This window comes from Fukomys damarensis, unplaced genomic scaffold (assembly GCF_012274545.1).
Source record: "Fukomys damarensis isolate Sample0158 unplaced genomic scaffold, DMR_v1.0_HiC HiC_scaffold_32, whole genome shotgun sequence".
NCBI classification, from domain to species: Eukaryota; Metazoa; Chordata; class Mammalia; order Rodentia; family Bathyergidae; genus Fukomys; species Fukomys damarensis.
The window spans coordinates 77767-91959 of record NW_022900944.1 but is presented as its reverse complement, the minus strand read 5'-3'; the positions used below and the strand labels follow the sequence as shown (position 1 = coordinate 91959).

At 35.9% G+C, this 14193-nt stretch overlaps 1 protein-coding gene and 1 pseudogene across 1 annotated transcript in view; both read right to left on the bottom strand.

Annotated features, from left to right (window-relative positions):
• Rap1gds1 (Rap1 GTPase-GDP dissociation stimulator 1) overlaps positions 1-14193 on the bottom strand; it is a 114633-nt gene that overhangs the window by 87024 nt on the left and 13416 nt on the right. The window lies entirely within an intron of this gene.
• LOC104874100 lies at positions 7835-9221 on the bottom strand (annotated as a pseudogene).

Below are 14193 nucleotides of genomic sequence, written 5' to 3'. Positions count from 1 at the left end.
CTCACTAGGCTGGTCTCGAACTCACAGCAATCCTCCTGCCTCAGCCTCCCGAGTGCTGGGATTACAGGCCATATTACCATTGACATTTTAACTGCAAGAATAAACTCTCTCTCCCTTGATGTTGACTCAGCTGCAGTTACAAAAACGTTTTGAGTATACCCACAAATTACAGGCTCCCAGCGTCCTTGAACCTTGAAGGATTCATACCCAAAGGGAAAATGGCGACAGTGCTCTAAAATAACAGCTGCTGAAGCCACTGTAGAATCCACTACATTCATGAAAGCTCTGCCTCCACTCTACTCCTACCTTCTGACACCACAGACGAGGAGGCAGTTCAGTTACACACTTCAGACTTGGCCATTGGGCCAAAGAAACAAAAGAAGAGTAAGTCAAGAAGCCAAACTGCAGTGTTGTGCAGGGAGAAGTTCAAACAATACGTACAACTGGCTAGGGGGAGGAAACGGGATGGGAAGCACTTCACAGTTTACAATTATGGTCTGAGAAAGGCTAAGATTTTCGACAATGCTGCCAAGTAAACAGGTGTAAGTAATTGGTTTTAGTGAAATACCAAAAGGGAGTTAACAGGTATGTTACCACACTGAACTGAAATTATGATATGTTATCACATAGGCTTCATGAAGAGAAACTAAAGAAAAGCATTGGATGATCTGTGAAATCCAAGCTAGAAAAATAAAAGTAATGACTGCTATTTCTATGACTCTTATTAGGTTAAAAATGGATTTGGGGGCTGGGGATTTAGCTCAGTTGTTCGGTGGCCTGCCTTGCAAGCGCAAGGACCCGAGTTCGAACCCCAGTACCAAAAAAAAAAAAAAAAAAAAGGATTTGGACTACATTGATAATAGTTTTAGAGGAATACAAAATGTCTTAAGTTTTGTTTATGAGAATAATAATAACTGCTGCCTAGGGATCCTGATAGCAGACTGTGTGAAAAAGACAGGTTTTCACTGAGGACTCATTTGGAATTGACTACAAGGACCAGTAAGATGACTCAGAGAACCCACTGTGTCCTGGTCTCTGCGGAGTATATATTTCTCAAGGATTAGATTTTATAAATAAGGTATAACAAGAGACCTGGCTCTAGCTAGGTGTGGTGGCGCAGGCCTGAAGCAGGAAGATCGCCGCAAGTTTGAGCCAGTCTAGGATACATAGAAAGGCCAAAGTAGTGGGACCGTCTCAAAAACTCAAGCAAACAAACCAAGCAAAGTGGCTCTGTGCCTGGGCAATCCAATCCAAAAACAAGGCTTTAGTTAGTGTCAAATCATCTTTTATCTAACAACGACACAAAAAATTCATACTTGGAGACACATAAATATCGAAAATTTAACATATCTTAAATCTACCTTCTTTCCTTTAAATTCATTCTAATTTTTACCTCATTGAATAACAGAAAATTGATATACGTCTCCCAAGACTAATTCTGTTTCTCTTTCTTAGTAAATTTTTTTCCCACCCATACATAATCAGACAGTAGGTTCCACAGATTCCCATCTCACTCATATCTTTTGTGTCTATCCTTTCCTTTTTACATCAATGCCATTTTAGGTTCTCAGTTTTGACCCTGATGAAATGCAACAGCCTCAAGAGACCCCTAACTCCAGTTTGCCTTCTCCCATCTTTATCTACAATGATACAAAGTAAAGTGGAACTTGTCAATTCTCTAAATCTTTAAGTGGTCTCCCACAATTTCTAATTAAACACTCTAGGAAATCCATGTTTTCCAATTCCATCTTCTGATATTCCTCCACTGATATCCTATATTCTAGCCACAAAAAAATACTCCTAGTAACCCAAACGAATCATTCTATTTCCTAACTGCTTTCAGCAGACAATGTTCCCTCTCTGAAGTACCACCCCACTCTATCATTTTTAGCTAATTCTTACTCAGACGAATACTGCCCTCATTCAAAGACACGTGATTGAAAGCCATTTAAAATATCTGACTACCATAAAAACTTTGTATCTTAACTTCATACTGGAAGTATTTTGTTAAAATTTCAAAAGTATTTTCAAATTTATTATCTCTTCATTTTAAAAACAGCCTGTGAGCCTGGTGTTGATGGTTCATGCCTCTAATTGCAACATCTTAAATCCCAAAGGCATGAAGACCACAAGTTCAAATCCAGCCTGAATCAGACCCTTAGTCAGGCCCTGTCTCAAAATTAAAAATGAAAGGGGGAGCTGTTTGGGTATGGCGACACAGCTTCCATTGGAAGACACTTGGTTATATCCCCAATACCACAAAAACAACAAAGACGACAACAACAAATCAGTCATGTGAGGTAGGCACAAGTCATGTTCTTCATATTTCAAGTAAGACAATTCAAGATTATACTGAAAAAGGACAAGTAAACTGATTTTCCTGACTACTCCAGTGCTCTTCCAAAAAACTTTCATTAAAAATTTTATGCTGGGGGAGGGGGAAAAATTTTCATGCTGAAGACAGATGTGTCAAATTATTATGTGAAAGGTATTCTTATTTATCATGCTTTATAGAAGGACTACGGCAAGATAAGACAAGAATGTATAGACTTTTAGAATAATTAGCCTGAGTCCATTATTAAGGAAGACAAAGGAAACTGAGTATAATAAAAACTGAAACAGGTTTAAAACATACAAGAGAAATATGCTGAGCACAAGAGAAGCAAAGTCCTAACAAGTTATAAATTCATGTTTCTAAAAGAAAACAGAAGCTTATCAAGTGTACCTGGGAGCGTGTATGAATACAATGACATTTCTTTCATGCTGAGAATCTTCTCCCCAAAAACCTTACACAAAGAAAAGACTTAAAAAAAGGATGTATGCAGTCATGAACAGAATAAAACCCACTAACAGTGATTCATCATCAGAAACAGGTCTCACTAAATATTAAGTTGTGAGATTACAGTAAGTGATTCTGACAGTCTTGCAGTCATTTCAGTTCCAGGGATAATGTCAAGTTGGAGAAGTCATGCTTGGAAATCATCACTAGAAGAAGCAGGGTGATGTGCTAGTTTAACTGTTTTCTTTATCACTGCCATCAACTGTGTCATAAATCAGTTGCATAAAAATGAAAAACTGTAGAGTTAAAAAAAAAAAAAGATATTTACCAAGAAAGTAAACACCATGAGGAACTGTGCTAATGACTATGGTAAAAGCAGACTAAAGACTAGAATTGTTCACCTAAAAGGCAAAAGTAATTAGTGAAAATACGGTCCATGCACAAAATGTAGATCTTATGACAGACCTGGAGAACGAGGACATAATAAAACACGGTGAAGGAACTTTGTCAGTTAAAGATCCATCTTCATTCTACGATCAAACACCCTCTAGGGAAAGTATGAAGTAAGTAAAGCTAAAGAGATTTGTCATCTGCATGATTCTTTGAAGTCCTTAATTTCCTAATGTTTACTGTGAGCCTACAGGATTCTATATTGCTTCTCAAATAAGTCATTTCTTAATAAGGCACCTAAAAAATAAGTAATCCAAGGAATACACATGAAGAAACACTATTTTATACTATTAGTCAGTGTGAGAAAAAATTTACTATAGTTTTCTAAGAAAACAGAATGAAAACCAAAAAGTAACATAGGGAAAAAAGGTAAGAAGTCACTTAGAATTAACATTATTGTAAACCTGGTGAAAAGGGAAAAAAAGAAATGTATCTAAGAAATATTCAACAACAGACACTGACCAGTGCAGTGTAGCCACTGAAAAAATACATTATGAAATCATTAAAACCATCATTTTAAAGGAATATATATCATAAGTAATTAAAAATGTTTTTTAAAAGGAAGCTATTTATATGGTATGAGTCGTTTTATAAAATAGCTTTCTTCTTTTTCTACATTTCTTAAGTTGTATACTTTTATTTTAAAAACAAAAAATTGTTTTAAACTTTATATATACACATACATAGATATACTGCAAGCAATAGAAAGTGTCCTACTTGTACTTCAGTACAGACATTTACTAGCTCACAGATCACACAACTGAAGTCGAGAAGATCGCGTAATCCCAGTAAGTAGAGATGAGGACATCACACTCAGCTCTCAGTTTCCCCAAAAGAAGAGCGCTGTGAAACTGAGAGCATGGAAAAGACAGCAACAATCAGGAAAGTATCTCAGTTGTAGTAAAGAAAAGAAGACAAATGTTTAGTTAGACACATAACTAAAAAAGCAAAGAAGTGGTAATTATCTGTAATGAGTCTTGCTTTATTAAAAAAAAAATCTACAGGGCCAGGGATGTATCTCAGTGGTTCCATACCTGCCTGGCAAACACAAGGTCCTGAGTTTGATCCCTGGTACGAAAAAAAAAAAAAAAATCTAGAGTGGGCAAGAAAATCCAAATAGAATCATGTTGGCATAAATACAGCTGAGAAATTTCTAAAGTTATGCGGGAGTAAAATTACAAAGAAAATAGAAATTCAAAGTTGTCCAATGAGGCTCAGGAAAGGTGTTAAAAATGGGGAAGGAAAAACAGAAGGTATAACTGATTAAAAATAAATTTCATGGTAGTTTCCAAAAGATTAAGAAAAAACAATTCAGAACAACAATCCAATGCTAAAATAGTAAAGAATTAATGATTCTGTGTAACTTTGCAGAGATCTCTGACTTACTAGGGAGAGTGGCTAAGACAGAGCTGTGACACAAGAGTTGAGTACAGGCTACCGTGAGGAAAAGTGTGGATCTGTGAGATGGAAGGATTAAGTCTTGTCCTGAGAAGTAAATCGAGGAAACACCAAACTTCAAGAAGAAGAGTGGGGCTAAAGGGGCTGGGGATGCAGCTCAGTGGCTCCACTGCCTGCCTCGCAAGTGCAAGGTCCTGAGTTCGATCTCTGGTACACACACACACACACACACACACACACACACAAAGGGTATATAGCTAAAGAACCAATTGGTAAAATGTGAATAACTTCATATAAAATAGATGTAGTGCTACAATAGAAAAAGAAAAAATTAGAACATAAAGAAAAAGTTAAAAAGAAAAAAGACCACCCACCCCCCAAAAAAACAGGAGGAAAAACAAGTCTAAGAAGTAAATCTTCTCTCTGTTTAAAATGAATGGTTTCTTTCCACCACTCGCAGTTTTGGAATTCAGCAAGTTATAGTTTTTCTCCATCTAGATTTATGGCCTGTGGATTTGTGAGGTGCCCCCTTGTTCCAAAGGCCCCTGTCCTCTTACCACAGGCTGTGACAACCATGTAAGCAGAAGTGTGTACCTGCTCACGTTGGTAGACAGGGAAAGCAAGCAAACCTCTGAACTGTGCTGGATGTGAGTAGCAGGGGAAGGGTTCAAGCAGACTGCTACATTTCATTTCAGCAACTTTCTGACAGACCCAGCCACTTCTGAAAACCACTCACGTGGGCCAGGCTTCTCACCATGGAGGTTGGGGCCCCACGTCCTTGCCAGCCTATACTGAAACTCCTTAGAGGGTGCTACGTCGTCGGGCCTGTACCCTCTCCACTGTCTCCCATCGTCATCTCTCACCCAGTCACTGTGAGAGGGCAGTATTAGGAACACTAAAGTGAAGTTGTTTTTTTAGTTGTTCTGGGGTTTTAAAAACCGTTTCCCAAAAAGATGCTTGAATGAACACACTGGCAATATGGCGGGTGCAGCACTGGATTCCTTCTACAACTGTCGAGCCCCCGTGCAGAAGCAGTCACTTTTGCAGTAAAATCCCCAGGCTGTTTTTTAAACCATAGCTATGGGCTTTTCTGGGGGCTCACATGGTTGGCCTGATCCATTGTTTTTTTCCTGAAGTTCCTGGCCCTGGCGGCTTTCCTTGTCTCTAAGACAGGTTCCGCCAGAATGCTTTATTTTTTTCTGTGTTGAGGTCCATTTCTCTAACTTCTCTATTCTAAATTTCCTCTCACTACTGTCCAGATTCCCAGGAATCTACTTTTATTTTTCTTTGTCAAGTTGTTATTTTCAAGGTACAAAACTTGTATTCTGGATTCCAGAGGGGCAACATTTTGCTACTGATCAATACTCCACCATTTTGGTTCCCCCCTTGAGTTGTAGTTTCTTTTTGCAAAATATCTAAGGTACTGTGTCTTCTGGCTTGGATCAAAAAGTTTCTTTCTTCCCTACCTCTACTATCTGGTGACATTTTACTTGCCCCATTCTTATTACTAGCACTCTTATCTTCAAATTAACTACAACTTTTTTTTTCAATTTTCCGTCTCCCCTCCAAATGCTGCCATCTTCTTGAACAAATGATTCTACATGAAGTGGCTGATAACTTGGCCTCACTTTCCCTAACTGTTGTGACTTCTGTCTAAATGTCCAACCTTCCCCCGCAAAGCGTCATGAAGTTGAGGGTAGTGAAATCTGAAATGTGTGATGGTAGGATTAGGGATGTGTGATTACTAAACCACTCTCTATCACTGTCTACAGATACTCTTTCCCAGTAATTCAAAGTGCAAATATTTTGTTTCTTCACACATAAACCAGCCTATATTAATTTTCCTTAACCCTTGTTTGAAAAAAAATGTCTTCTTCATGGCTTATCCTCCAATTTGTCTTTAAAACAATTACCTCTGTTTCCACTGATTTTTACTTGCTTTTACTACTATGGTCTTGGTATGGCATGAAAGCTCTTTCATAATTTGATATCTTAGTCCTTGAAAAGTTTCATCTCTTGATCCTTCTAGCATGTGCCTTTTTTTTTATCATGAAGAAAATATATCTGTCAATTTACTTAACATTCACTAAGTTACAGTTAGGTCAATACAATCCACTTCTAAAGAAAGAAAACAGCATAATCCTAAAATCATGCACACATATTTAGTAAGATCTTCTACATTCCTAAATAAATTACATGCATGATGTATATTAACCAATAAAGAATACCAATATTCAGAATTTTTGTTTTTTGCATGGAGATTTAACTACTATACAACAGAAACGCACATAAAACAAACCCACAAAGCAACAATGAGTAACAGGTAGAGACACTAAGTAAACATATTTCAAATGCCTACAAACAGGCTGGTTTTTTTTAGGCAACGAAATATTGTTAGTCCTTGCCATCTTCTCACAGAGCGTCACACACAAGGACAGTAAAGTGTATAATTTCATGCTTCAAATATAAAGCATGCATCAAATTGGATTTATACACTGTGATCTACTTTATTAATTATGCAATACATATTTCTTGCTAATCGTTAGTATGTTAAATTACCCTGTAGCATTTTGAAATTTTAACATTTATGCAAAAGAACTCTTGAAAGGTAAATGTAACTAGTTTCAAGGTGCACCTCCAGGCTGGTTTGGTTAAGTGGAAAAATGGCAGCAGCCTCAAGGCTCATACTGAATGAAAATGGTTTCTGTGCATGTCAATCCAGGTTAAAAAAAACAAAAACAAAAAACTATATACACAGATGTCACAAAGGATTGTGCAGCTGGAATCACCAGTGCAAATGCATGCATTTGAGGTACTTATTTTTTTCCATGGTCAGGTGTAACTATGCATAGTCGTTTTCCTCAAGGGCTAAAGATTTGAGACCTGATAAATAAAAAGCTAAGAAGTGTAACTATGATATTTATATAGTTAATTTCAAAGACCTATGTTTGTAATATAAATTTAACATTACATTAGGCTTATTTATTAAAAAATATTTGTCAACCAGTAAGTTTTCTCATTGTAGAGACTGACTGCAATTATACCTGGCCAAGTGATTTAAAGAGCATACTCGAAATTCTTGCAAGAACTATAGTGGAAGAGTAAATATTTCATTATCACTTCATTGGACTGAGAAACCCCAAAGGCAGAGAAGATGGAAAGTGAACATCAGCAAGAGCCACCGCTGAAAGGTCTGCACAACAGAAGCTAAGCGCTCTCCACACGATTGATGCCATTGGCATCCACATAGTTGTTGGGCTCCCCCCACAGGGATGAGAGGGCAAAGTGGTTAATGGTGGGATACAAGCAGCTCTTAAGCTCTGGTAATTCTTGCTTCAAGCGTTCCAAATGCTCCACTTATAATATATTTAGCCGTTCAGGCATCCAATCATATATCCTACCATAAATTAGACAATTAACTCCAAATTCTTTCAACTTCCTTCTGTTTTTCAAGATCACTGGTGTCACCCCCCAGCAGAATATGGTGAGGGCCTAAGCTTTTGCCTCCCGAATATGGGTGGGTTTCTGAGCAGGTCTTTAGTATGTGCAATTATCCCCAGAAGATTTTCAAACTGTGCGAAGCTCATTAGCATGGGGGTTGTCTGACATCTGAGGTCCATAAGTTCAGGGTAAATATCAGATTTTCCTTGAACCAAAAATAATATGGGATATTTGTTCTGCTTTTGTTGAACCATTGTACAAATATGTGCATCAAATGAAGAAAACACAATTCTCTTTTTCCCAGTTTTCTAAAACATTTTTTAGAATTATATCCAAAAACAGATTTATGTCAAAATATGTTGACAAGTTACCATCCCATAATTCATCCCTTTGTTGGCAAATCCACTTTATTTCTATATTAAACCCTACATCTTCTGGCAAAGACTCTAAAATCATCTTAAGAGAAAGAAATAGCTGGTTTTCCAGAAAAGGAATTTTCTCCCTCAATTAGACTCTTTCCAATCTTTAGATTTCAGTGCTGTCATGTAAGAAAGTTTTAACAACTGGATTTTGTTGAATGTTAGTTCCTTTACTGGAATTTCAAATAATTCAACTGGATCAGCATTAAATTTCTCTTTCAAGGTCAAACAACAGGTAAGATCATGATTCACCACAGGCACAAAGTCCTTTGAAAGATGGGCATCAAATTCTACAAAAGCTGCACCAAGAGTAGCAGCATTTCTTAAAGAAGCCATAGTATTTTCCTGAACTGTAGTTAGCTAAGTGGTTGTTGTCAAGTTCACCTGCACACTTTCCAACAGCCAATGGTATTCTTGGCTTTCAATACTTGGAAAATAAAGATTTCATGTCACAATTGTATCCTGTTAATGGCTTAATGATGATAAAGTCATCTCGCATTTTGCCTGTGTTTGTCCTGGAATTCCTGCTCATGATAGGAAGGGTAAGGACCCCAGCACTCTGCCCACTCTCTGTAATGGTGAATAATAAGAGGCATGCTGTGCCCACATGTCCTGGAAGGGCGTCACCTTGAACTACGTGTTCACTGAGATCTTCCTAAAAAAAAATCAAAAATTAGTTCTAGGTTATCTGGTCCAACGGTCAGGAGGTAGGCCATACCCACAGCCTGCAGCATGTGCCCTTTTGCTAGCCATAATAAGCTTTTTAGTTTCTTAGTGGACTAGGTTTCTTCCTCACCAATTGTTTCCTTTGTTTGGATGTTCTTCTTCCCACAATCCACATATTTATATAACTAAAGTACACTGTATTTTCAAAATTCAGCATTCCTTGGTCCTGCTTAAAACTCTGCCAAGTACTTATACGCGATACTGTATTTCCCAGTTGTCAGAATGTCAGAAACACACGGGAATAGATGCAGTCATCAAGTATAATTTTACTGAATCCCTCCGAAGCCAGAAATATATAATAAAGATGAAATAAATCATCTTCAGAAAGCTAATAGTCTAGTAAGAGAGAGATTGATAAATTATGAAAATTCAATGTGACTGGCACCACCACAGAGATTATATATAAGGAATATATAGTGGAAATCTAATTACAATTGAATAAATATCACAGAACGTTCACAAATAAAATAATATCTGAGCTGAATTTTTAAGGATAAAAAGCACATTCTCAGCAGATATAGACACAAATACATTCTACAGTGAAGGAATATGTGTAGGTTCTAAAAAATATGTTGTAGTACTGAGTGAAGATGGAAAGCCTATGTTTATAAAAGCAACAGGCTACACCCACTTTGTGATTTTTTGTTTTTTGCCAGCAGTTCAAAGCTACCAGTATTGAGCAGTTGTAAAAGGTAGACAGAAGGATTTGAAGAAATCTAGATAGAAAGACAAGGACAAGAGAACAGTTATACAATACTTATTTATTGATCAAGACCCAGATGAAATGCCACTCCCTCTGTGACACTCTTGAGCTCATAACTGAATTCAACCTAGCTCTGTTTCTACAATATGTTGTATTTAGCTTTATCAAATCATGTATTACAATGTACTAAAATGTATTGATTTCCCATCTACCGACACCACTGAACTCTCTAGGACAATTATCAACTAATATATGGTGGTACCTAATTAACTGTTATATAGACTTCCATTTCTGCCCTTACAAAATTTATAACAGAAGAAATGAAGAAAGCACACACAAAATAACAAATATACACTGATACAATCTTGAATTCAGGAAATAAACTGTTATGGAAATATTAAAGATGAGGCAGCTGCATTATATTTACTGATGTAGTGGTTGCAATTACTTCTAACACAAAAGAAGACTGAGGTAATCCAGAGATTGCCTTATAATTTAGGAACCTGCTCATCAAGAATTTAAAGTCAAGAATAGAAGTTTTTAGAATTAGCAATCACTAGCTTAGGCACAAATTTTCACTCTTCATTAAGCTAATCAGGTCTTACATTTTTCAAAAGCAAACATGCAGAAATGTTCTTTAAGTTTTCAGAAATCATGTTAGAAAATTACCTTGCCTTTGTATTATCCCTCCCACATGCATCAGAAAGAAAAGGTGATCAACCTGTAACTAAGCTATTATGATCCAAATGAAAACATTCTGTTTGCTCCTTTAGTAGAATGAAAAGATATATAATCCTCAACTATTCTCAGAGAAAATTACAAGCATCTAAAATGAATTCACCCAAAAGAACACTGTGTGCTAAAACCTAGACTCTGAACCCATATGTCCCTACTAGAAAAAAAATTACTCTGTCTTTTGGAGCCCACTTTGGTATTTATAATAAAACATTAGAAAGCAATCATGAAAAATCTCAGTAATTACAGATTCTTATGTGGAAATTTCTAATTCTAATGGCACTATTTACTAATACTTATCCCAACACATAATTATTGAGCCACACAATCTTGATATTTTAGTGGAAATTTATATTCTACTTGTCATAGTTAATTTTGTTGTCAATTTGGCTTGACCATGGTGCCCAGGAGTTCCGTCAAATTCTGAATATTTCTGTGATGGTGTTTTGGATGTAATTAACATTTTAAATCAAGTTTTGAGTAAAGCAGATTTGCCCTCCATGGTGTGGGTGGCCTCAACCAATCAGCTGAAGCCTTAAAAAGATTAAAGACTGGCAATGTCCAAGGAAGACAGAATTCTGTTGGCAGCCTTTAGAACTACAGCTTCAGCCTTTCCCTGGGTCTCTGGTCTGTTGGCTCACTTGGCAGTTCCCAAACTTGAGTTATTTCCTTGAAAATAACTACGTACATCTTATTGGTTTTAGTTTGATAACCCTTACATGGTTCCTAGAGATAAAGATTAACCCTTCCAACAAGTATTTTCAAATAAGAACACAAATATTCTACACACATTTTAGGAAAACACATTATCAACATTTTCTCTATCATCTTACAATAGTGTACAGTCTCTGTACATACAGGGCTAAACGAAGGAATAAGGAATATGACAATTTATCTTCAAATACAGAAAGGTCACTGCAAAGAAAGGAATATTCTCTATTCATCAAGGATCTAGAAATAGAACCAACAAGTGATAACCAACAAGTAATAACTGAAGATGATTAAGGACCAACACTAAAGAGTGTTTTGTAGTCTTAGGACAGTCAAAAACAGAAATAGGACCCCTCATTAAGAATTGTTTCATAAAGGCTAAGTACCTACTTTCTAAGGATGACATAGAAAGGATATTTCCATTATTACCACCTGTCTTCTCCTGTCACTCTGACTTCTGACTGCTTTATCTTTCTTTTCACACCAATTTCATCATTCCACACTTTGCTTTTAGGAGTGTGGAAATGAAAAATAGGAAAAAAAGTAAACACTGCAGATAAAAGATCTTTCTGTGTCACACACATTGGTCTTTCATATAAGATTAAGTTTCCTATAATTTTCTTCTCCTTTCTTTAGACATGCAATTAAATTCTCTTCTCTTAAATATGAAAGCTGACTTACTTTACCATATTATAAACGGCTACTTTCTTTTCCTGTTCATACGATTTAATGATATATATACATCTCATTAAAGTGTGAAAAAAACTCATATTTTGATCTTCAAAATACTAGTACAATGCTTAAATTTATATTCCTCTGGACCAATGTTGGTGAATCTATAGCAAACATATTACAGTATTTTAACTTTAAGTTTAATAGATATCATTTGTATATAAATATTATCTCCTTAACATGTACTCAATACAAAAATAAGTCATTTTACACTCTTTCCATTACTAAGTCTTTTAAATTATGGCTTATTTCGGCTTCAGCTAGCAACACTTTTAAATGTTCAGTAATCATGTGTGATTTAGTGGCCACTGGATTCCAAAGAACAGCTCAAGGACCTTATTCAAAGAGTAACCCATGAACCAAAAGCACAGCATCTACTTATTAGCCATTCAGGGTATAATGCTATAAGTGACTGCATTATTTTATATAGAGCAAATACATGTTTAGTGTCTCCTAAAACATTCTAAGACTGAACACCTGCAATTTTAAATACTTAAATTCTCTATGTAGTCCAGGCTGGCCTTTAGCTTGCTATGTAACCCAAACTTGTCTACTGATCCTCTTGACCCAGTCTCCTAGAGTGTGGGGATTTCAGGCATATGCCACATCCAGCTTTCTAACTTCAGCAAATACACATACTCCTAGCAGACCCTGAATATGGCAATTAAAATGAGTGTGCACTAATCACACCTGTTAAGTTTCCTCCTAAGGAAAACCATTTATAACAGAAGACTGTGACCTGTATTTGTTTTTTGGTACATTTTAGGTATACAGTACAGTTACATTTGTGACCTGTATTAAACCATGTTTTGTAGATAAGAAAAGTAAAATCCTAAGTCAAAAATTTGGAATGTAAATGGATAGACACCAGTAAGATATGAAATTAGAATGAACCAGAAGAAATTGAAGAACGTAATTGAATCATCTAAGTAATTAAGACTAAATTACAAAGTACCCCAGGAAGAATAGAGGTGAATGAAAATTTAATGAGTGGTATTGAGGAAAGGAAAGAAAACAGGCGAGAATGTCAAAGAGGATATGATCAATAGAGAAGATAACCAGAAAGATCCAGCATACATACAACTGGAGATCTTAAAAAGATAAAATAGTAAAACTGCGGTAATGTTTAGAACTACAAACTTTTAGAATTAAAGATCTGAATCTGTGTATTAAAACTATTAAAACTAATCCACCATATACTTATGAAAATTGACCTGGAATGGTCAATTCAAATACATAGTACAGAAAAATTTTAAGCATTAAAGATAAAAATAATTTCAAGAGTTTGCATGTGAAAAGATCACATTATTTAAGAAGAATAGTAGGGCCGGGGATTTAGCTCAGTGGTTCCGCCACCTGCCTTGCAAGTGCAAGAGCATACACTTTAGTAGTAAAACAGTATTTTCAGGTAACTCAAGGAGTAAGAATTTTATAATAAGCCATGTGGTTTGGAAAATATCAAAAGTACACAGAAAAAAACTCTAGGAAATCCTGTATTCATTAGCTTTCCAGATGAATAGCCCAAACTATTACTGTTTAATATAGTAGCCTCCAACATGAATGCTGAACATTTGCAGTAAGGCTAGTAATAATAGCTAAATATAATTATATTATTTACTTTAGGACATTTTTAAATGAACCTTAAATTTATTGTTCTAGGTTTAGATTTGGAAGCAAGGAACCAAGATATGTCCTAAGTGCTCAATTTTAAGCAGAAAGGAGAAAATACTATTCTAAATATATTCATATCCAGGAGATTGTTGATCGACTTTGGATTTTAGTTTAGTACATAGTGAGATAGAGAGGTCCAGACTCAATCTTCTTCACGTGGGTATCTAATTTCCCCAGTACCATTTATTAAAGTGGCTATCTTTCCTCCAATGTATGTTTTGTTTTTGTTTTTTACTGATTTAATCTCACTACCTGTTATTGGATTATTCAAGATTTTAACTCTTCTCAGTTCAGATTTGGCAAGTCATACGTATCTAGGAGTCTCTCCATTTCTTCTGAGTTCTCTAATTTTTGGCATTTATAAGTAGTTACTAAGAATTTTGGCACTATTTGTTGTGATTTCATCTTTTTTTTTTTTTTTTTTTTGT